General features: G+C 40.7%; 1 long non-coding RNA gene across 1 annotated transcript in view; it reads right to left on the minus strand.

The window, feature by feature from the left end:
* Positions 1 to 13,159, minus strand: part of LOC116039842 — a 194,609-nt gene extending 181,450 nt beyond the window's left edge. Inside the window, exon 1 of the long non-coding RNA XR_004102521.1 lies at positions 13,034 to 13,159. This is a non-coding gene — a long non-coding RNA (uncharacterized LOC116039842). The remainder of the gene's footprint in view (positions 1 to 13,033) is intronic.
* Between the last annotated feature and the right edge of the window lie 11,348 nt (positions 13,160 to 24,507).

Here is a 24,507-nt window from a genome sequence, read left to right on the forward strand (position 1 = left end):
AGTAGGGACGCAGACGTTCTGCAGTCAGTGGAAATACACACATTGACTTTAATGGAAACCTAATGACTCCGTCGACGTTCCGGAGACGTTCCGCAGACGTTCCGCATCCAGTGGAAATTGCCGGTTAGGCTAACTGAAATAAAACCATGCCAATCTCTAGGTATGGTGAAGGGGATGTGATGATGTGGGGCTATTTTAATTCCAAAGGCCAAGGGAACTTTATCAGGATGCATAGTATCCTGGATCCATGAAATAACTGGCCTTTAAAAATAAAAATCTATGGGAATTTAACATAGGGGTATGTATACTTATGCCCTCTGTATTTTAAGGAAGAACATTTATTTATTTACAATACACTATTCATTCACAAAGAAAATTGGTGTTTTAATTTTCTAAATTAAGGTATTAAGATCAATTTCCAAAAGATGATTTTTTATTCCTCTTTTTAGTCAACTTTAGCATGGGTGTGTAAACTTATGAGCACCACTGTATATGATGGCAATGTAACACACCGTAGATATTTAAGGCGCAGGGAAGAGAACAGCCACCCAAATGCATGCAAATGAACGCCCATGCTCAGCTTCAAGTCAAGTACAAATGTATAATGAATTTTAATAGTCTGAATTAAAAAGTCAAAACAAATCACAAAATTCAAATGTATCAGTTACGCAAATGTCCTGCAGAATAATACATTTGGTTGCAGCAGAATTCCCAGCGCAAACTCACACAAACAAAACCACTAGAAAATGTTTGTTAATTGTGACAAAAGTAGTTTTGGTGAATCAAAAGAAGTAAGGTAGAAGCTAAGAATGAAGACTCCTTTGTTCGATCACATCAGTCTCTTTTTTGACCAAAAAGTTGGATAGAAAGTGAGCAGATAAAACTGCTTGAATTTGAGCTCAAAGTCTCAGGGTTTAATCTCCTCTTGTTAGGAGGACACAAGGGACTTGTGGTGACTTCTTTAAGGGGCTAAAATATTACCATGATGGGCTAGCAGCGTCCTTTCATGCTCTATCCAACAGAGTTCATATAGACATGCTTGGCTTAAAAACCACCTTGTTAACAAAAAAAGAGTGAAAAAAAAGAAAATTGCACTCTGTAAAAATCCTGACACTTCTGCAATGTGCGTACTTGAATTTTTCAAACACTTGTCTTTTCTTTACCATAATAGATGTCAGTTTCCTCTGATGTAGCTCAAGTAGGGGGAGCAGCACGTACGGTCTCAGTCTTTCCGCATTTGAAGCTATCACTCAATAGCGGATCTGTGTTGTTCGACATCAAACGAAGAAGACATTCGCGGCATCACCTGCAGAGCGCTCCAAAGGGATGAAGCAAAATATCTTCAAATCACTTGTCCAAGACATTTCCCCCTATTAAGGCTGCCTCCACACAGGCTTTAAGGTGGAGACAGGCCCTTTAGATAAGCTAACCAAACCCGAGTGTTACAGCTGGGAGATCAGACACAGTCGGTTTTCTATTACAGAACTCCCTTATGATGGCATGCCATTAAAAAACAAAAAAAAGGTTCAAAGTTGAACACAGTTAAATAAGTAGAATCACCTATTTTCTATTGCAGAAAACAGCTAAAATATAAAAAATAAAAACCACAATGCCCACACATCATCACACAGTACATCTGTTTGACACGATGAAAATAACAAAGACTATAGACTTCTAATGTTCTGACCCTTGTAAATACTATATGTTACGTTAGTTCTTTATTTCTCATAATAGGCTGAATGACAGCTGACAATACATACAAATATGTTAATGGAAACTGAGCCAGTCATTTTGGTTTTATTTCTTTTCTCAAAATTTTTGGATGTATGGAAATTTTTAGGTTTATGGTCACAAAGGCTTAACTTTCAAAATATCTGCTGTCATTTTGAGTCAAATGTAAAAACTCTTCTCTGCATACAGTGTGTGTGCGGCTATCTTATCTGTATTAATGTGTATGACTCCCCAACAGTGAAGATGTGGTACCAGCACATACGTGCGTATGCGTGTGCGTGTGTTTGTGTGTGTGTGTTGTAATCTCAGCAGCAGATCATGTTTTCCAGGCCTCAGATGAGGCAAAGCAGCTTTGGCAGCAGGCCGTTTCATCTCAGGCACTGGGGCCCAAAACAAAGAGAAAATGATTGATTGGATGATGAATTATTTAGAGGTGGAGGGCTGAGGAACGAACCAGCCATGCTGGAGAGAGAGAGGGAGAGAGGGATAGAGAGAGTAAGGAGATAAGAGAGAGAGTTCAGCTTCCCTTTATCACTTTCTCTCCTTGTAGAAGATGGGAATCCAAGTAAAAACTTGCCCCTAATTGTACTAATGCATGTCACTGCAAATTTGCCAAAATAAAATATTGATGTGGACGCAGTGACAGGGCCGCACAGTGCTGAGGGCTGATTGGAGAGGAGAGGTGTTTGCTCAGGGATCTATAGGACGTTTGAACCTACATGTAACACTACACCGAAGACAGAGGGGGAAGAACCCTCCTCAGCACCAGACATCCATCCTTTCACCGCACTCGGTCTGCATCTCAACACTTTTAGGGAGAAAACCACCATCACTGAATGTTTACCTGTAAGCGTACCTGTGGATAAGCCATTATTATCTGGATGGCAGCGTGAAAAACAGCACACTAAAATGTCAGCGACAGAGCTGTGCGAGTGAACACAGCTTCAGACCCTTATGTGATGCCCAGTTGGACCACAGGGGGCACTGATGTGATATGTGAGAAAGAAACAGACAAGAGTGGAGAGAGCGTGCGAGAGACAGAAGGAAAGAGAGTGGGGAGACAGAGAGAAGGAGAGAGACAGGGAGGGAGGGAGAGGAAGAGAGACGCAATGAGGCAAGGCTACAGGGATGAACGCAAAGCGTCTCTCTCTCCCTCCATTTTTTCAATATCCCCTCCTCATGAAATTTCATTTGGATTGTAAATGTTCAGTAATTTACCATCATAAATGTGTAATGGGCCCCTGAATCCAATGACATTGTGCTGGCTAATCAACTCATTTGAAAATGAATATAGATCTATTAAAGGGAACTCAGCATTTCCCCTTTGTTAAGACTGGCATGCTGTCAAACATGGGAACACTTCCTCTTTTTTTTTTTTTGGAAAGAGGGATCCTCTTCAGGGAAAAGAAAAAATAATCTACTCATCAGATGTTTTGATCTTAAATAGAGATGATGAATGAGATTAAGTGCTCGTGCTGACTTCTGATTTGTTTTGTCGTTAGAAATCTGACATGTAATCGACTTAAAGAGAAAAGGGGCTCATTTAAAACCTCATTCAAAAAATAAAAGCGAGGACAGGAAGTTAATGACACTTCATTTTTCAGCTGGGAAAATATAGCAAAATTAAAATTCTTGAATTTTAAAGCCATTCTCAGTCCCACGGCAGACAGCCACAGAATCCTCCAGAAAACAGACAATAACACACATCCCAGGATTACTGCTTCTTATCTATGAGAGACGGGGCCCGAGGCGCTACCTACAAACACTTAATCAAAAACCAAGTTCAACTCGTGGCAGCCAGTGACTCTTAGAAATAGAGAGTGATGGAGAGAGTGCGGAATGCAAATTGCAAACGTTGGGAGGCTGTCAATGTGTGTGCATGTGTGTGTGTGTACAGTATGCTTGACTCACAAAGCGAGTAAATCAGCCCCTGGTAAAAACCAATAAGTTACAGTGTATGTGAATGAAATTCATGGAGCTTTGACTGAGCATCAGTTGGGCACTTTGAGGATCCGCTTACAGACCTTCTATTGGGCCAGAAGACTCCTCATGACAGTAACAATAAGCTGAATCTACATGTTATTCTTGTCAGGTCAAAACTATGTCTTTCTTGCAACTTTTCAGGAAGGGATACCTACTTGTGTAGCTCGATAATCATATATTTCTCAGGCTAACCGACGGTGATATTTGAGATGTTTTCAAAAGTACATGGATCACCAAGCCATAGACACATTTTAAGCTTTAAAAGGGATATTTTAGTGTGTGGGAAATGTTTTTTCCTACTTACAGAGACAAACTATTAAACTGAAAGGCATTGGACAAAGAAGCTGCTATTGGTTCTTGTTTACTGACCTTAGATAATTACTACGCCCTTTGTCTGGTTATTATACAATGTACAAATGTGCATTGTACATGTTAAAAAACAGTAGAAAGTCAAATAGTGGGCGCCTGGGTAGCTCACCTGGTAGAGCAGGTCCATATATAGAGGTTTACTCCTCGAAGCAGCGGCCGCAGGTTTGACTCCACCCTGCGACCCTTTGCTGCATGTCATTCCCTCTCTCTCTCCCCTTTCATGTCTCTTCAGCTGTCCTATATAAATAAAGGCCTAAAAAATGCCAAAAAAAAAAAAAAAAAAAAAAAAAGTCAAATTGTAAAGACAAAGAAGCTTCAGAGAGATACAAATTCATACTACAACCAGGAGCTGTTGCCTGCGGAGTTATGGCACCAACCTCTATCACTACTGCAGTTTATCGGAGCGGCACTGTTCTCCGCTTCCCGTTCACTTTCTCCCCAGTTCTCCTTCCTTCACTTCTTTCCTTCTTTTCCTCTCCCTCCCTTTCCTCTCTGCCCAATTCCCACTCTCAGCCCTGATGCAGCAATCAAGGAAAATAACTCATTTATCAGGTCTGATGGCGGCAGGGGGTGTATTGTGCACTGGGGGTGGTGCTAGGTTAGCCTGGATGCATGGCTTTAGGCTACTGCCCTGTTGTAAGGTCATTGTAATTAAGTCTTGGCTCACAGTGGTTTGACTGTGCCTTTGAGGTTCAAATGTCTTTCCCCTCAATCCTCAAAAGTCCTTTCCAGCACCATTTGCTTATGAGATCATACAAAAAAAGTCTTATCCCACACCAAATATTAGGCTCTGTCTGTGAATATTGATTTATCTGTGGACTCAGATGGGCTGGAATGAGTTAGATTCCCCTAACTTCCTCAGTGATTACTTTGTGGAAATAGAATATTAGAGTTTCAGTGATTGCTGCAGATGGAAGGCGCAGGGCTCAAACGTTCACTTAAGATTGCTAATCTCAGATCCTAAACTTGCTCTAACTTCAATTACAGGATTCTGGAGTGAGAAAGAAAAGAAAGGAAAGGAGATGACCTATTGATAAATGTACAGTATATCTATGCCATCTATCTCCTGCATTCTTTGCAGCCTCTTGCATATTTGTTTTTCAACTTGTAGCGTGAGAAAAGGTAGGAAATAGATGCTGTAAACAGCCTTGACGACTCCAGTCATACACTACATAAAGTCAAGTCCAATCCAGTGAGAGCAGTCAGCTCAATCCAGCCCCTTCGTGATGGCAAACTGGTCCAGATGTGGCTAGTGTATGCCAGTCCCCACAGCCAGCGTTCTTCTTTGTGCGTCATTGCACTGAGTGGCCCCAGGTGTTATGGACAATTTTACATCTAGACCCTGCCATGCTCCCTTTTGCACTCTCTCTGCTCTTTTCCCCTTTCATTTCCCTTCTTGTTGTTCAATGAGTAAACTGTTTTCCCTTTTAAGACAGGAAAGACCTTGTCGACCACCAATCTCAGTATGAAACCCCAAAAATTCCTCCAGAAAATGCTCATTATGGAGAACTCAAATTCAGCATTTCTGGAAACAGGATGCATGAAGCTGGGTGATCTTGCTGTTAATTAAAAATAAAAATAACAAAAAAATAACCATAAAACGCTGCCTAGAGACATAATGGATTTAAATCCACAGACACCTCTTACTCACACTTTTTACAGACCAAAAAGTAAAATCTTCTGAAATGTGCTCATTTGTGCTGATGAGCATCACAAATTAAAACAGTTTAGTGCTGTATTAACATAAATAATAAAACCCATAAACTCAATTGGACTAAAGATACCATTTTGCCTTTTAAAACACCTTGTGTGTTAAACAACATTTTTTTCTGAAAATGTAATTTCTTTGACTTTATAGCATATCATATACAGCATATAGTTTTGCAATTATTTGTGCGATGTTTGATCCTTGTGACATGATAAACACAGGCACCCGACATTATATAATCATATATACATTATAATATCATTCCACTTACATAACATAGCAGGATTATAATTTTTTTTTTTTTTTTTTTTCTTTGCCTCCAAAATGCTTCTCACACATCTGACAGTGGGCTGAGCTGCATTTCAACTAGCGGTGTATTGTGGCGTATCTTTGAACAACCAAACAACTTAAGTGAAGTGCCTGCAGTTCTTTAAGCACTTTATCCTCAGAGCTTCATTGGGCAACAGACAGGCAAAAAAAACACGCAAAAAAACATATGCAAATGAACTCCTCAACACATCTATGTGCCATTCAAAATCCCCACAAAAACAGGCAGCGTACATTTAAAATGTTTCAGAATGCCAGACTCATAACTGCACTTTGCAACAATGTGGAGGGAAAAAAAGATGGGGGAAGAGATAGAAAGAGAGAGTTAAAGAGATGTTCTTTTCTGAGGCTCCTTGGCGTCACATTGGGGATTCCATGTGTCTCATCATCTTGTTTAGAGTGCATTAGCAGCCAGTGACACAGCCTCCCTCCCTCCTCATCGCTCTAGTTTTCTTGTTGTCGGGCAGAGTGTCCTGAGGCAATAACAGCAGCCATCAGCACTCCTCCTCCTCCTACACCTCCTCTTCATGCAGAGATACGCCAGGGCCTAATTTTCCATCAGCAAAGCATGAAATCAAGAGAGAATGCCACACAACAAGCACTCTTCAGAGGGGACACTTTGCCAATTCGCCCACGCATACAAGCATATTACGCACAAATACAGTCACACATGCAGAGACGTGTCCTAACTTCTGAATACATTATTAAATCAAATGGATGCTAAGCTAAAGTGACAATCAGAGGCTTGTTGATGAGAACAGAAATGTGACTTTGGGAGATGGTTTTACAAATTCCATGAAATTAGCAGCCGTCGTTGTGTTCAGAGTTGGTTTTTCTTTGACACAAAGATGATGCAAAGTATTTTGATCATTTTAGTGGGTTACTGTATCCAAATGCTTGCTATAAGATGTTGCAACAGAGATAGAAAAAGTCACATCTCAAAAAGGAAATGAGCTACAAAAATGCACATAAAGAAATCGCCCACACTACAGAAAAGTTGCACGTTAGATTTGTTTTAAAATCGTATGCATGAAAATGCAACTACTGCATTTCCATACAATGAAAAACACTTGCTCTCACTGTGCTCTCCAGTCACACAGAATACACAGTCATGCTATCAAACACAGCGCTATGTACATTGAGTAGAGAGAAGCTCTACGCAGGGTTGAAAATGCCTTTCCAATACACCAGATTCAAACCCTTTGGTTCCAGTAATCCGATCCATTTCCTGCACAATATAACAACTATGCTAACAAATGCCAGAGCGTTGCCATAGAGAATGTTTGTATTTGTTCACACTTGCACCGCTTGGGTACATAGCCTACATATTTTGTATTTGAGTTAAGATAGGAGCTTTTTTTGGGTTTGTTTTTTGTCTCCTTGGAACAGTAGACCGGGTTTTCCCTGAGCTTGTGAGGAAGAGATTGAGTCCAGAACCACTGTGGCAGAATATTGTGTCCAACATACTGTATATAATGCACTATATTTACTTTTTACTGGCATGAATGCATTCATAAGTGTCCCAACATGTCAAATTACTGCTCACTATAGAGTGTCCTACTGTGTGGAATGTTTATTATAACGACTGAGTGAGTGAGAAAGCGACAGCTTGCGTCTTCTGCACGACCAATGTTTTCCTCCGTATTTTCTGTACCATTTGTGTAAGTCAACAGCGGGGGAATGATAAAAGGCCAGATCCATGTCCACACATAACTGAAATGTGATCACGAATATCAAACCGGGTCACATCAGTATATAGATAGAGAGATCAGGTCTTGATTTTCTGACATGACAGTGTTACCAGCTGACAGTTATTGTAAGCTTTTGTGACTGGAGGACTCATTAGGTCACAGATGTGACCACAGCCAGACAGACCCATTTTCTGTCTGAACTGGACAAGAAAAAGTAAGACAATGACAGAAGAGCAGAAAAAGAGGAGGCTGTTGTGACTAGAGAGGGCCAGCATTGTGTTTTCAGAGCAGAGACGCTGAGCATATGTTATCAGAGACCAAATGCTGGGATAAACCGAAAAGTACTGTATCTTAGTTTTCTATCAACTGAAAAACAAAGCACTTAGTTATTAGGACAGTAACACTGACAAACACTACAGAGAGTGTAAAACTCTGTCTTCACCACACACACACACACACACACACACACACACAGAGAAGAAAAAGATCTCACAGTGCTGACTGACAAAGATGCCCTGCAATATAGATGACGAGAACAAAGCTCCCCATAACAAACTCCAGTCATATGGAGACGATTTCCTTTTCAATAATGAATCGCCATCAGCATCAGGCGTCAATACTGCCTCTGTGTGTTGTGTGTGCCAGCATCTGTGTGTGTATGTGTGGGAGGGGAGGGGAGACATCTATCCTCAACGAGAACAAAACTTCTATATTTAATCTGCGCTGAGAACAAGCAGGCATGCAAAGTCAAAAACAAAACGGGGATGGCAAGCTGAGGCTTTATGCGGCATGCAAATCACATCCGGACCATCCAGCTGCTGTGAGCTTATCCCCCGCATCTTTGTGATTGACAGGATTTTTAAAATGTGTAGATTATAAATATTTATAATTGACTTAATATTGACTGTATTCTCTCTGTTTGGTTGAACTTGTGTGGGGAAAAGAAAAAAAATAAGGCAAAAAAAAAAAAAAAAAGTTCATCTGTGGTTCCGTCTTCACATAAATTACCCTCCCTGCACCAGGGTGTGTGTGTGTGTGTGTGTGTGTGTGTGTGTGAGAATGTTCAGTAGTCTGTTTTCCTCACTGAGTATAATGAGTGTTACTTTGAATTTTCTGTTAGCTGTCAGGTCTCCTTGAGAGTTTGACTGTTGAGAGAGGTCAGCACGGTCACTGTATATAGTCATGTTTGCCTTATAAAAAGGTGGCAGTTGGAAACATGGGCCGGATCTCCAGAAATTACACCAATAAAAGCACCACAAGCGAGCCTAATCATGGCTGGGACAGAAGCCCAGTCTGGAGAAAGGGCAAATATTCAGAGTGGTGTAGCAGGAGAGCTTGTACTTCCTCCATTTACCACTCTTATACCCGCTGACCTAACACTGCCCCAGTGAGCATTTCAGCATCCAGCGTAAATGGCCTCCTGTCCTCTATGTAGCTCTATTATCCTATTGACGGTAGGCTTTTTTTCTAGAAAACACTGTAATTGCAATCTGAAGCTGTAGCTGATATCATTAGCTTCTTTATTATTTTGCTTTGGTTCGGGTGATATTTTCAGACTTTTTGTTTGTTTTTTGCTTAAGACTCCACTTGCTACTCTAGTTCGGGGATCAAAAGTCAAATTTTTCAAAACAACGGAAAATCAAGAGAGCGCCATGGTGTCATCACATAGTCCGGTTCCAGAAGAAAAGCTATGTTCAGGGGTAGGACAAGTGGAGGAAATACTGTGCCAGTGTAGAACAGGGATGGGCCCCAACCTCTAAGAAATTGAAATAGCTTTTTGCCTTTGATTGAATTGCGCTATGTGAGCTCGCTACACTGTATAAGCCCACTCTGTGTCTCTGTCTGTCTAACTCTCTTTCAGCTCCACATCAAAAAGGCCATCTGCAGTAAAAAGGCCGGCCAACACACCATGCGCTCCCATCTTATCCACGAGTTTCCTCTGCCCAGCATCCAGACACGGCACTGCCCACCGTCTCATCAATTTTCCTCTTTGATTTAATCACCGAGTGAAACTGAAGTGGCATTACAAAGTTTTATTGTGCAACAGAATAAGTTTTACAACTGAAACTCGATAAAATCTTATAATAGTCTCTTATTTAAAAAAAAAAAACGTTGTGCCAAACAAATACACAAGGATTTATTTTTACAGTCTCAATAATGCAAACTGCCTTCAATCCCACAGAGCATTAGGATTTAAAGTGAGCATGAAACACAAACCCTTCAAGCAGATTAAATTTCAAATCAAGCAGGCCATGTAAATGATGTGGTGACAGGGGGCCCAGTGCAATTAGCATGCCAGGCTAGTGTTAAAGCAATTAGGCAAAACAGACGGCTAGAGCACCAGGGCTAAGCATGGGAAGGGAGGAAGGACGAATATTTCCATATTGTTCTTCAGGACAGGAGCGCATGTGTGTGTGCACAATGTGTCTGTGCAGTTTGTTTGAGGTTGTTCGGCACTCGACTTGTTTGTGGATTTCTCAGAGGGAATCAGAGGTTAATGGGAACTAGACTTTGTTTACTGACACCATATCCAGCCATTTTGGAGAGCAAAGGGGGGGGGGGGCTAAATAACAAATGCTGCGTTACTTGCAACAAAAAAGAAAAAGAAAAGAAGGAAACAGAAAACACTGACTCTCATGTTGCTTAGGGGAATCACAAAAACATTTACTGGTAAACAAGCCCAGAGCGGAAACTCTAGAAACCACTTTGGGGAAAAAGCAGGCACATTTGGGCAAATCTCTCAGGTGGAGCCATCAAAAGCGGTGTCGGCTTGTACACAGAGACATGGCAGAAAGGACCACCTGGAGACGAGGAATGACATTCGTTTGAGCGTAAATTACTCAAACAAGCATGCCGGGGAATGGCATTTAATACTTGATGTTTCCCAGTGGGAACGGTGGATGCCTCTAATTCAAACAAGGAGTTATGATATACAAACACTACTAAAAACAAACATAGCGCATATCGCACGGTAAGTTTGATGCGACACGGGCCTTTTGGGATGCAAAGTGGGACAGCGACTCATCTCTGTCTTCAACAACGTGGGAAGAACAGCAGTAATAATGAGGAGTGGGGTGGGAAAAATGGGATTTTTTTCTTTTTTACTGTTGTTATGTTTTGTTCCAGTGCACAGTACAGTACAATCTAATGCAATCCAATACACCAGCCCTGTAATAAATCCTATATTTGTGAACCTAATCTACCATTATTGTCATTATTGTATTTATGCAAATAAAGTAATTAGATAACTTGTTATACACATGCAAGACAATGAAACCAACAATTTGCTCTACTTTTAATCTTTTTCACAATCATGTTTTCTGTACACAATGGAACAGGGGAAGGGCCAATGATGAGGTTAAAAAGGAAGTGACTCAAGCTGGCATTCTAATATTTGCTGAGTCAGAGTTCTGTTCTATGTCTGGTGACAGTCACTTTTTGAAGAACAATGTTGAGGAAGTTTAGACAAAAATGCGCTAGAGTGTATTTATGTGTTTTCCTGCCATTAAAGTGTGTGAACAGAGAAAACAGCCAATCGGGAATAACGTAAGCCAGGACGTGTATGTGTATGTATACATGTGTGCACGTGTGTGTGTATGTGTGTGTGTGTGTGTGTGTGTGTGTGTGTGTGTGTGTGTGTGTGTATATATGTGTGTGTACGTGTACGTGTACGTGTGTGCCTGTGTGTGTGTGTGTGTGTGTGTGTGTGTGCGCACGCACGGGGTTGCTTAGATACCACTTCCATACAGTGAATAAATGTGAAACCTAATTGCAGAACTAAATGTGTATATAAAGCAAGGTAAATAATAAACTTCAACGCAGGAGAACTTAATGACAGCAGCATCAGCAGTTTGCTTTAAAAGCACACCACAGACAAACTTGCACAATAATAAGAAAAATGGCAGAGTTCCTGTCAATTTCCCTCATATAAGCTCAATAAATCAACACTTTTAATCCTTTTATTTTTTTTACAGTAAATATCACCATGTAACCATAAATTGAGTGTAATCACAGCAGCAGGATCCTACTTTTGCTATTACACATTATAACACTGCGACCAATGATTAATGTGCTCCAAAGAAACCCAGCTCATGGTGTAACCCTTACACAGAAATTCCCTTTAAAACAACTTAATGTTCACAACTCAATTAACTGAAATTTAAATTAAATGGAGTTTCCAGAGACTGTACTAATTAGTTCCTGTTCGAGTCACCGTCATGAATGTATGCTATGTATAACAACCTATCAGACTATGTAGCACCATATGGTCGACATGGCCTATGGGCTTTGTGGGAATTACTTCATGGATAGAATCCAAGCCAAGCAGGTGAAGCTGTGTTTTGGTTGCAGCAGGCTTTATAGACGAGGGAGACAAAGAGTACATTTTTCTAGGAGTTGAAACGTGTGTGGGGAAAAGTTCTACAGAGCACACTGCATGAGAAGATGATCAACAAATAAAGGTCAAACCCAAATAGACAGAGAGAGGAAGACAGACACTCTCATAAAAGCAAACACCCACAACTGAGCAACACAATTAAGCCTGGTTTGTAGCCTAAAGAAACAAATGACGTTATGTAGCTGACTACTGTATCCTAGTAACAAAGCCCAAATAAAAAAAAAAAACAAAAAAAAAAACAATGGATGACTACAAATCATTCCCAGACTGGGTCATTTCTCCTCCACAACAGACAGTGGTGAAGGATATTTTTCACACCACAACAATGCATGCTATTTTCCAAAATAAAATAAATCCGATTTTTATTGTAATTTTCTTCTATTCTATATTTATGTCTTTTGATTACTTGCTTTTATTGTTTATTTAATTTTCTCTTACTTTGTTTATGTTATCCACCAAACAAACGCAAATTCCTTGTAGGCCTATGTGAAAACAATAGATGTGGATAGGTGAAATCCATACAAATAAAATGTATTCAACCCATTTTATTTTTATGGTATAGCATGTTCAATGCTAACTTGCATGACAACTAAATCGTTAGCTAGGTTGTTAGCATCAAACTTTGGTTGCTACTCCTCACCATCCCACACTTGAGAGACTGCTGGTTCCCTAACAGGCAGCACGGACTAGCAGCCACAACAAATATGTAAATCTTTCTTGAAAGCCCTGAAGAACAACGGCATTTCATTTCATTGACAGCTGCATATCGACTCTGCTAAAGTTGGTGCGTTGCTTAATTAAGGAGACAATTAAGCAACAGTGACTTACTTGCTGGAAGAGTTTTCTCTTTAGTATTCACGCTTGTCAGCACAGGGCCTTCATCCGGGGTTTTGTGTCGTGCATCCATGGTTTTTTACAGCGGATCTGGACATCTAACCAAGCTAGCGAGCCAGCATGCACCCTGGAACTGGAACACCTTCGTTAACACCTGCGCTGAAAGATATCCAATGATTATTCGACACAGATATTTCAAAATAAAAGTTCACATCATAATGTTACAGTCACAACAAATAAAAGCTTTAAAAAAAAAAAAAAAGAGTAAATGGTAAATAACAGCTAAATCTGACTTTATGGTGTATGTAGTGTATTTATATAGGCTAGTTACCCTCTCTGATGAAGGTCCTGTGCCAAAATATGGTAGTCCTACAATAAACAATGCGAAATCCTGCAGTAGTAATGCCTTTTTATCTTTCACATTTGTGTTTCTTAACTGATGAAGTAGCTACACTCTACACTCTGATGTAGAATTACACTACAGTTTACTTTATGAGGCATGAAAGAAGCCTATTTGAATCCTACTCAGCTCTTATTCAAAATTGCTGGGTCTAGGGTCCAACGAATCACTGTGATTGCACATCTTCAAATGTATGTCTGTTTACACAAAATCCTCCCACAATGTCCAAAACCATCAAGTCATTACTGTGGATAACATCAATTTGTCAGCCTGAATGAAAAGAAGTTTAAAACTGTGTTTTTGGGCAACAATATTGTGTTGGTTAGTATGCTGAATGGCCTCTACTGAGACTTTCAGTTGGGCTTTGAGCCTGAGAGTCCCATATTGGTATGAAAGCAGTAGGCCTATACCTTGGGGATGGAAAACTGCATAGTTGAGTGTAAACCGATGATCAACTGAGAGCTTGGCGGGATTATGTTGTGGCTTCGTCCATGGCTGTTTTATGACATGAGCTGCCCATTTTAAAGAGGAGTGTCTGCAGTTTGAGGCACAGTATGGCCCCATGGTGGAATCTTTGCTCTTCCAGTCCAGAACGCAACCCGTTTTAGCCATCACTTTGATTATACAATTCTAACAAGAAAAGTATCATGTTATACAAACAAGCAAAATCAAACAGAAATATATACACTCCAAAGGGAGACTGGCAAGACTGGCACGATTTGTGGAACAAAGTTTGGTGAAATTATACTAGAATCAATCTCAGGTACGGTCAGAGAGAGGGGAAGAGAGTGAATGTTTGCTTTTACCTGTCACATGCAACCATTTCCTAATTTCCAGACTATCATGAACAAGGTTCTGGCTTAGAAAGAAAGGGCCCACTAACAAAGCTTCCCATGGAGAATTGACTGCGGCCTTGGTTTCTATTTACATACAGATGCACTGAAAAAAATTTGCATAATGTTTTTTTGTAGCTGTGTGCTCAGGGGAGCAGCATTGTAACATATTGGTGCCTAATGAACTCTGAAAAAAATTGATTTTCCACAGAGTAAATTAAGAAATGCATTATAGCTGTTAAAGCAATCTTGGGGGAAATCGGAGCCTTCTTCTGCTAAACTACGCTTGATAAGTAATAAATTACATGTTACACTTATTTGCTTTAATTCATGCTAATTTTGCCCAATTAATGTATCACTGTAGTTCTGAGGGCAGCCACTGGAGATTTAATTATTTATTGGATTTTGATGTGTGTATGTGCTTGTGTTGTACTGTTGGCATATGATGCTTGCATGAAAAGAAAGGATTGTTTGTGGATATTGTTTTGTACTACATGCAATTGTATTTGTATTTGTAAGTTTAATTGTAAATGTGTGTGTGTGTGTGTGTGTGTGTGTGTGTGTGTGTGTGTGTGTGTGCGTGTGCGTGCGTGCGTGTGTGTGTGTGAGTGTCTTAAATTCCATGTCTGCCGGGACCTCCTGACAGAGGCCTGATTGTCTGTGACTGCAGACTCTCACACACACACACACACACACACACACACACACACACACACACACACACACACACACACACACACACACACACACACACTTGGACTAGTTTTGGCTGCCTTCCTCCTCTTCCTTCATTCCCCTCCCCTCCCTCCCTAGCTAGCAGGGTGAGTCATTGTTTACAGACCTTTCACTCTGCTGTCCTATCACCCTGCCCTGATGCTACTTTTCCATTTGATCACAGCTCCTGCATGTGGTGACATGACACCAGGCCTGGCCTCCTCCTTGAGCTGTCTCCTGGGCCGACTGCTTCTGTTCGCATGATAATGTACTGTGACTGCAACTGGCTGCAGCTTTTCATCTCTGATCTTGACGGTTTACTTTTAGCCTACGCTTCAGGTTGAGTGACTTCTAGTGCATGTGTATGCCAGCAGGTAGGTGATTCAGTGTGTTGCTCAGACACACATTTTTGTTGCCAAGGATTAAACGTGCAACCATCCTCATCCTCACTAGCAACTAAACTAACCCAATGGAGCATAATCAAGAAACAACAGGAATCACATTTTTGAGTATGAAATGAGAGGGAAAAAGTTGGATTTAGGGATGTAAAAGGGAAAACGGTGACACTATCTGAATATCAACTGTCAAATAATTTAAATACAAACACACATATGTATACACACACACACCTTATTGGAAGAGTGAATGGAATCTCAGGCCGCTGCTGAATGTTCCTTCGATGCGAGCATTTGAAGCAAGCATTTGGCGAAGCTGCTGGAAAAATATACTGTTGAATTAGCCTTTTGTTTCAGCATGCTGTAGCAGAGAATAGGCCTCTGTTTCCCTCCTCATAACCTGCCACTGAAGACATTTCCCCCGTAATAGTACTGCATGCAACTGCTAATATGAAGTAAGTTCAGCTAGAGAACTTTATATAACTATGTGCAATCAGAAACTATATGCAAATTCAAGTTTTACTAAAGCGATCTGCAAGCATACCTGTACAAAACACAAATGCAAACAAGGATGACGTGATGGCCCGGTTAGCTATCAGCCTCCTGTCAGACCTAATAAGAATTAGAAGGAGTTAGCGCTACTTTGTTTCTCTCCCCTTCAAGTACTCTCTCTACTCCTGCACTCACTTCTGAGGCATCCACTAAGTATCCACCCTCATCATGCCAATATTAAAAAGCTTAGCTGGCACTGGTTTTTCAAGTAAATTAGAGAAAACAAAATCTCTAAGATTAGTCAATTAAATGGCACATTAGCCCGAGACTTAATTAAAAGATAGCAGGGCATACAGTCTTTAAGGATATTGAGAGGCGACGAGTGTTTAAACAGCAGATTGAACAAATGGCACTTATTAAAAACTTGACTGTGAGTCACTTGACACCTCACATATCCCCTGCACCTTGAGCTACATAAACAGAGTGTCAGCTCCCTGGGTTCCTGCTATGCAAATCTCTGGGATGAGGCAAAGAGAGGAAGTGCACTCGTCATACAGCATCCTTCGCCTGGGACGTCAAGATGCCCTCCTACAATCAGCGGCTTAGCAACCAAAGCAACCCGAGCGGAAACATTTACTATCTCATACTTTTTTTTCCAACTACACCACTTCTAAATAGTGGTTATCAATGTTTTTGAAGGCGAAATAGAAGGTTAATGTGCCAAAAAAGACATTTCAGTCACATTTAAGATGCATCTTGTAACACAGAAAGTGTGTTAGTAGGTTTGGCTGTGAAGAAAATGAATTCTCATGAACACAAACCCCTTCTGAGTTAATATGTGTATGTATGTGGGTGTGTGTGTGTGTGTGTGTGTGTGTGTGTGTGTGTGTGTGTGTGTGTGTGTGTGTGTGTGTGTGTGTGTGTGTGTGTGTGTCAAACTCTCTTTGAAAGGCATCCTTAATTAAACCTTTTGTTCTACCAAAATGACAGAAAAAAAAGCCGGGCGAGCAAAAGGCAGTTATTGTGTCAGAGTGCTGAGACTGAAGAGCAAGGTACACTAAAACATCACAGTTCACTGCTCGTGTTGCCATCTCGGCATCACTTTCTATCCGGAACAATGCGACAGCTGACAGCTCGCACCCAAGAATTATCACGCTAAACTGAATTATTTCTGCCACGTGTTAATTTATTAACAACCTGTGCATGCTCTAATGTAGCCTGCATTTGCATATACATTTTTAACCTACGAGCTCAATCGTCTTGAATATTCTTACGGGGGATGAGACTATTTCAAACTGCCTTTTGTTGCAGCACGATTGAATTTTGAGGGGGGGGAGAAAGACACATAAATCTCACACATAACCGCAGGGCACATATTCTTAAGGGCAGATATCTGCACTTCATCACCTTGCAACATATGAGATGTGGCATCTCTGATCTGAAGCCTCCTCCTCTTCACTTCTTCCCTCGCTCTCTTTCTCTCTTTCTCTCCCTCTCTCTCTCTCTCTCTCTCTCTCTCTCTCTCTCAAAGAGGCACCTATGACTGCTTTCAGATGGCTTCAAATACTGCGAGCTGGCTTGTTTAGTCCCCAGGACCTTTCTGTTTAAGAGGAGCAAACATACAGTATTAATAAGCACCAATGAACTATTTATGTCTGGCTTCAATACACATGATGGAATAATGTAACTGTGCCTACTCGCAGATATATCGCAATCTGTAAACCAATGCTTGCGTTTTCTTTTTAAAGTTATATTACGTACATTATAGGCAGAGCACGACAGATTCGATACTGCACAACAGCCATGTTCTAACAAAGGATTCTAACAATGTCAATTATCACCTGGCAGACAACAGAGCTTAAGAAAACAGGTATCTGGGGAAAAAGAAATTCACACTGACACCTTTCAGATTATGAATCACCTTCTCTCGCACAAGATGCAACATTAAACATGCCAACAAAATGATGTTTCCCGCCCAGTTGACCCACTCCCATCCACCTTTACAATAACAGATGCCTCCTGTGTCTTAAATGTATATGGTTGTAGACTTCTAAAAACAGTATTGTTCTCAGATCATTTACGTTTATATCTGCATCAAAGCTGTATTTTTTCTACTTTTTTCCATTTGTATTTCAGTTGATTTGATTCAAGTAATCCAATGCAACTGAAAGGGCCAGTAAACCCTAACAATTTCTGCAGGCACCCTTTTATAATAGAGATTTTGTTTGTAGTTCTTTTAACTTTGACATTTTTCAATAAAAAATATTCAACAGCGACTTGTCCATAATTAATGTTACTCAAGATAAACTAGAACTACTTTTCACCAAAGAAATAGTTCCATACCGTATGAAAACTGTTTTAAGTAAGAAATGAGGACACTGGAAAGAGGTGATTTTGCTGATTATTTTTAATGTACTTTCAGTTCTGTGAGCACTGCAAACTAGATCCCAGTCACCTCAACTGTATTGTTGTGAATACAGAAAGTACACAGATAGAGACATACTGTATCTGGGCAAATAAAACCAAATCTATACGCATGGTAAGAAAACACTTGCACTAAGTAAAGAAAATGTTTTATTGTTTTTGTAATTTGGATGTACCAACCCTTTAAAGCCTAGTAAGCACAAGATAAACCTATAACATCACATGTACAGTATGTGATAATAGCATGCCTGAAACAGTGCCGCATTTACTCTGACAATGATCCCCACTGTTTCACGCACATGTTAATTTACACTTAAAGAACTTCTTTTCCGGATGAGGACGCGAGCAGGTGTTGCCGATGCACACCTGTAAACTTTGCCCACATATCAAATTCCCTGTGTACAAAACACCCTGCAGATGCCTAGTTACCTTTCTTTTAATCTGCGCTGCACACTACACATCATCACAAACAAACTGTCACCACAGCAGTGTAAACAAAGATGCAACAGGAGATGTGTTTATTTGTAGCAGAAGAAACCATTAAGGAGGCCTGACACAGGCAAATAAACACATTGAGGCAAAGCATCTGGTAGTATGGGGGGGATATTGTTGTTTGTTGTAGAGAGACACTGTTTAGCGGAGACATAATATATAGCAGGAAAACGATTTAACAGATCTGACTAACAATTAATACGGTGTTTATTTACTTGTTAAAGAAAAATGAGAAACAGCTTTGACTTTGCTGGAGCAGAATATGGAAAAACACTCATGTGAACAAGTTTGTTTGCTCTTGTGTTGTTGCCTGTTGTTACAAAGCATGATAGGGCCAGCTTATTTGTGTGTGTGTGTGTGTGTGTGTGTGTGTGTGTGTGTGTGTGTGTGTGTGTGTGTGTGTGTGTGTGTGTGTGTGTGTGTGTGAGAGGCTTTGCCTGTCAGTCATGTTAACTCAATGTGAAGAGGCTGCTCCAAGTGGAAAGTTGCGTCCTATATATTTGCCACAATGGCTGGTGTTATTAAGACCTTGATCCGTGTTTTCTTTCTGCATGGAGGGAGGTAAGCTACTAGATGCTCCCTCTTCATCTCAGTGCTGTTTGTCTGGGCGGGGTGGCTTGGTTTAGTCGGGTTAGGAGGAGACATACACACCACAAACACACATCTCGGCTCTGTAAACATGCCTTTTTTCAAACCACCGTGAGGGAAATTTTCCATTTGTGCTCATGTTTTTGCTCAATTTAAAGCATTTTTTGGTGATAGTTGTGAAAAATAAATATGGTTTGATGTACAAAAAGGTCGCTCAAAAACCGTTTCTGATTGAAAAAAAAAAAAACGTTTCTGATCTGATTGAAACCCAAATTGCAAAATACTTTTTCATTACGTGTTTTTTTTTTTTTTTAAGCAAAACTTTCAGTGCACTTCTAAATCACTTTACCCTAAAACCGTCACTTTATCTTTATATACTTTAACGTACGGTTACAACTGTTTTATTTATATTACTTTTTATTATAATATACATATACCACATTTATGTGCAATTTCTGTCTTCCACAAATTTATATTAGCTTATTTCTCATTTTATTATGTTATATTTATCCCTATAATTTAACTTGCACTATTTTATGTCTGAGATTCTCATTTAGTTTTTTTTTTCTTTTTTTACATTTGTGAGTTTCTGTTTTATACATATTCAATTAGCATTGTTGGAGGGAGCCTGCAACCCAGCTTCTGTAATTGTTGTGCGTCTAATAAAAAAAACTTGTTTTGTTAATTTGCAAAAGACAAATGAAGCAACTAATTTGATATACATATCCTGCTCTGGATGTGGTTGTAAATGCTCAGACAACAGAACAAGCATGCCTGCCAAACAACCTGCCAATCATCCACGAGATCCAGATGACTGGAGGCCAGTGGAGACCGCGTTCATTTAAGTGATGTTAATAACAAACAATCAAAAGTGCTGCTTGGGAGAGCGCAACACATCCACATCAGCAAATGACATGTAACAATGGTGACATCTAATTTATAGCTCAAGGAGCGTGTACAAGCAAATAAACAGGCACCCCTGGTCCGCATGTCCTTCTCAATTTGCCTCCCCCACGGTCTATTGCCTTTCAGACGCAGGGGCAGGAGGAAAATAGAAAAGTTGAAAGGGCGCAACTTTAAGCCGATGTCTTAAGAGCCAACGTTTCTGTTACTTTCTCTGAAAACCATGTGCAGGCATCTGTAAAGCACAAAACCCCCTTAACACAAGCGCACAAACAAAAATATTCCACTTGCACGTACAGTTTAAGATGCCACAACTTCTGAACTGGGGGGAGGGGGGGGGGGGTGTGAGGATGAAGGGGATGTTTTCAGCACTGTTGAAGAAAAAAAGGAAATGATTTAAAGACATCTCAGCGTCTCCTCTCCTTTCATTCCTGTCGGATTCTTGCGTTCTCTCAGGCAGATGTTGTCAGCGCCGTCTGCACGGGGCACGGTGCGTAGCAGAAACTTTGAACCTCACTGTGCCCCATCCAGGAGGGGGGGGGGGTTTCAAGCTCCAGTCTCAGGATCTCGCTAACTGCCGCGTTATCTTTGCACCGCCTCCAGGTAACAAGGAGATTAGAAGCAGTCGGAGGCCCATGTACCACAGCAAAGCTTTAGCAAAAGGGAGTCTTTAAATATTTAAGGTATGAGTACGATCACACATTGTTACTCTTAGAAGAGAAGGGGAACAAAGAATACAAATGTTTCACTTGGAGATCATTTACATTTCATTGCTGTGACTCTGTTCTGAGGCTGATGCAAGAGTGTTGAATTTGAGTTTTTTTTTGTATAAAAGGTATACACAATTTAACAGACGTGTCATTCCGTCACGGCTAATGCAATTTTTATGCACGCTTCCTGTTGTCAACCACATCAATATTTTGTGCGAGAGAAATAACAAGCAAACAAATAACTTCTTCGGCCTCTTGTCAAAGTCAATTAGAGTCCTCAGGTAATGACCCTATTTGCATTGTAAACCAGGCCCTTGTGTGAGAGGGCTAATGGGGCCACTACCTGAGGAGATTAATTGAAAGTGACATTACTTGAACTCTCCTCTTTTTTTTTTCTTTTTCTTGCACAGCCCTCTGAAAGATCGTCTCATCTTATTTTAATGTCGCGCCACAAGTCTAAACAGCGAGGTCAAGTCTTTACAAACTTTGACACGAGATAGGAGGAGAGGGTAAAAGGACATTGTGGTGCATTAGAGAAGGTACACGTGTCTGTGTTGGGAGTACTCAGTAGAAAAAAGGGTACTGCTTGATTTTAGATCAGGTTGAAAAAAGAATGCATTGCAGAAGAGTAGAACCCGCGTGCTTTAAATCCTTCCCTGCTTTACTACGTTACAATCAGTATTATGTTTACAATCCATTATGACACATGCCACAATGCGACAATGCATGTCATTTTCTGATGTGCTCAGTATTATTGTCAGATGATGTATCTGTATGATTATCTTCAATGACTCACAACACAATATTAGAAACATATCAGAATGAATCACCTCAATGCTAGCTGTTGTAATGACGGCTATTATGGATCATACAGTATGGATTGACAGAGGATTGGGGCATGCAGTTACGTTTGACAAAAACAAGCATTGATGTTCCATCTAGAAAAAAAAAGGGAAGTGTGACACGTTACTGCCAGCCCCTCTTGTCCTGTCTAATTAGTCATATTATATGTAATTATAATACGGTTCTAATCTTATCAGTATACAAACTCTCGGGTCTACCTCTAATATGAAAATGAAGGAAACAAAACACCATTAATGCACCCATCTGCTTTTTCTCTCATATGAAGCAATGGCAAAAGCAGTAATTTGTTCTCATGGCCGGGGGCAGCAGACTTTCATTTTCTGAGTGAAAGAGTTGTATCCCACCCAATTGAGCAGGAAGAGGGGGTGGATGGATAAATGGATGGATGGATGGATGGATGGATTAATACACGGCTAGTCAGAGGAGATGGCCACTGCCACACTCTAATTCATTTAATTTTGTAAGAGAAATGACCTTGCGATCAGAAAAGTGCTGAATTTCTCCCCAGACGGCAAACAGAAACAATGAAGCCGTCCTAATTGTGACATTACAATCCAGCACACAGTGAGCGATCAGAGGGGGATTGATTAGACGAGTGGAAAGGTGGACGACTTTGTGAAAAGGTCAGTGCACACTCTACCTACGAGTTTGGAATATTTTCAACCATGCGCAGTCTGTGAACGCGGAACAAAGTGAAAGAAAGAAAGAAAGAAAAAGTACAACTCCTGTGTGATTACGGACTTTCTGGACAGTGATATCTCTCTCTCTCTCCCCCCCCCCCCAACGCATTAGTGAAATAAGATGGTAATTTCCTGGGGCCAGGGTGTATCCAGGCAGAAAATGATAAAAGGAAATAAATATAGAATGGAAGCAGGGGGGCTGACGTGGAGGTTAATTGAGGGGTTAACAGGGGGTGGTGTCGGCAGAAGGTCAGACTGCTGTTCCAGCCAGCAGGAGGTCCCTGCTCCCTGGTGAACTCGTTGAGTGTTGTTGGCCACGTTTTCATGTTAGTGGTAACGCTGCTGCCAGGTGAGCGCCGTCTCTAACAGAGAAAGGAGCAGAGGAGGAGGAGTGTGAAGGGGCAGAGGTTACAGATGTGGCCAAACTGCACAGCTGCCCCGTTTACAAGAGAAACAAGAAAATAGAACTCGGCGTTTAGAACACACAAGTCTCCCATAAACGATGTGCAAGTCTGACATTACAGTGTGATATATTTAAAGATGGCAATGTCTGTAGTCTATATCTACGACGTTCCACTTCCGGGATTGCTCCTTTGTCGCAGGAAATTGCGCCGCATGTCACTCTTTTCAGCCGGATGTCCGTTTCCTTCCGCTTTCTTTGTGTTGGAATTCTAAACTCCTGTGGATTTATGAGGACTATGGTTAACTGCTCCTCAGATCTCTGCAGGGTAAATCCAGACAGCTAGCTAGACTATCTGTCCAATCTGAGTTTTCTGTTGTTGTCAACTTTTGAACGTACACGTTCCATCAAAACAAGTTCCTTCCCTACTACTACACTACTACAACTAGTATTTCTAGTCACCGTTCCATTATCTTTATTGTGACTGTTATTACCACTATTCATCACACCCCCAACCAGCACCGTCAGACACCGCCTACCAAGAGCCTGGGTCTGTCCGAGGTTTCTTCCTAAAAGGGAGTTTTTCCTCGCCACTGTCGCACTAAATGCTTGCTCTTGGGGGAATTGTAATCCTGTATACGAGAACGTGACTGTCTTTATAATCTATCTTTTTAATAAACTGTCTGTACACTTACAAAGTTCTCAACGCTTCGGTTAACATTTAGGGACCCTCATTATGCTACCGTTGAAGTGTGGTGATATTTTGAACCTTTTTAGTGGTATAAATTAGGGATGTCCCGATCATTTGATTTTGAGTATCTACCGATACCGAGTCCCGATCCGATACTTCTATAATGTATAAAAAAAGAATAAAGACGAGTGAAAAAACAGATCCAGGATGTTCCTTATTTTTTAATTAATTCACCTTATTTTAACATTCAACAACTCTTTTAACAAACAGAGTACTTCTGTTACATATCTCACAGTTTGCTATGGCAATGTTGTTGTCATCAACTTTATAATACCTCCAGACCGCAGACATACTCACGCTTTCCGCTTCAAGCTGCTTCCGTGTTCTACTTTGCCGGCATTTAACCAAAACTCTGCAACAAAGTGATGTCATGCCGCACGCGTTGCTGTTTCTGTGTGGAGTCAAAAGGGTCTAACTCTGTGCCACCGCATAACTATAGATGTGTTAAAAAATAATGAGAATATATATACATATATATCCGAGTCCTGATCGGGAGGTAACGTCCGATTCCGATCGAGTCTGAAACCACGTGATCGGATCTGGACATCCCTAGTATAAATAGCAATTTGTTTTTAGTTCCCTGTGTTCCGAATACTAGCGTTGTAAGCTAATCGGTGGTCCACGCTAGCTTGTTTCAAGCTACAAACACATTCGATTAGCATGAAAACATGTCCCAGAGAGCGATCGAGTGGGTACACATCTGTTATTAACCCCTAGGTTCGTTTTGCGCCGGAATTGTCCTTTAAGAAGAGTTTGCTAGTCTAACAAGTGAAACTTAATGAAGAAATGATGGACACAAAGACGTATTGTTTAAAAACATCA

This window comes from Sander lucioperca, chromosome 20 (assembly GCF_008315115.2).
Source record: "Sander lucioperca isolate FBNREF2018 chromosome 20, SLUC_FBN_1.2, whole genome shotgun sequence".
In the NCBI taxonomy this organism is placed as follows: domain Eukaryota; kingdom Metazoa; phylum Chordata; class Actinopteri; order Perciformes; family Percidae; genus Sander; species Sander lucioperca.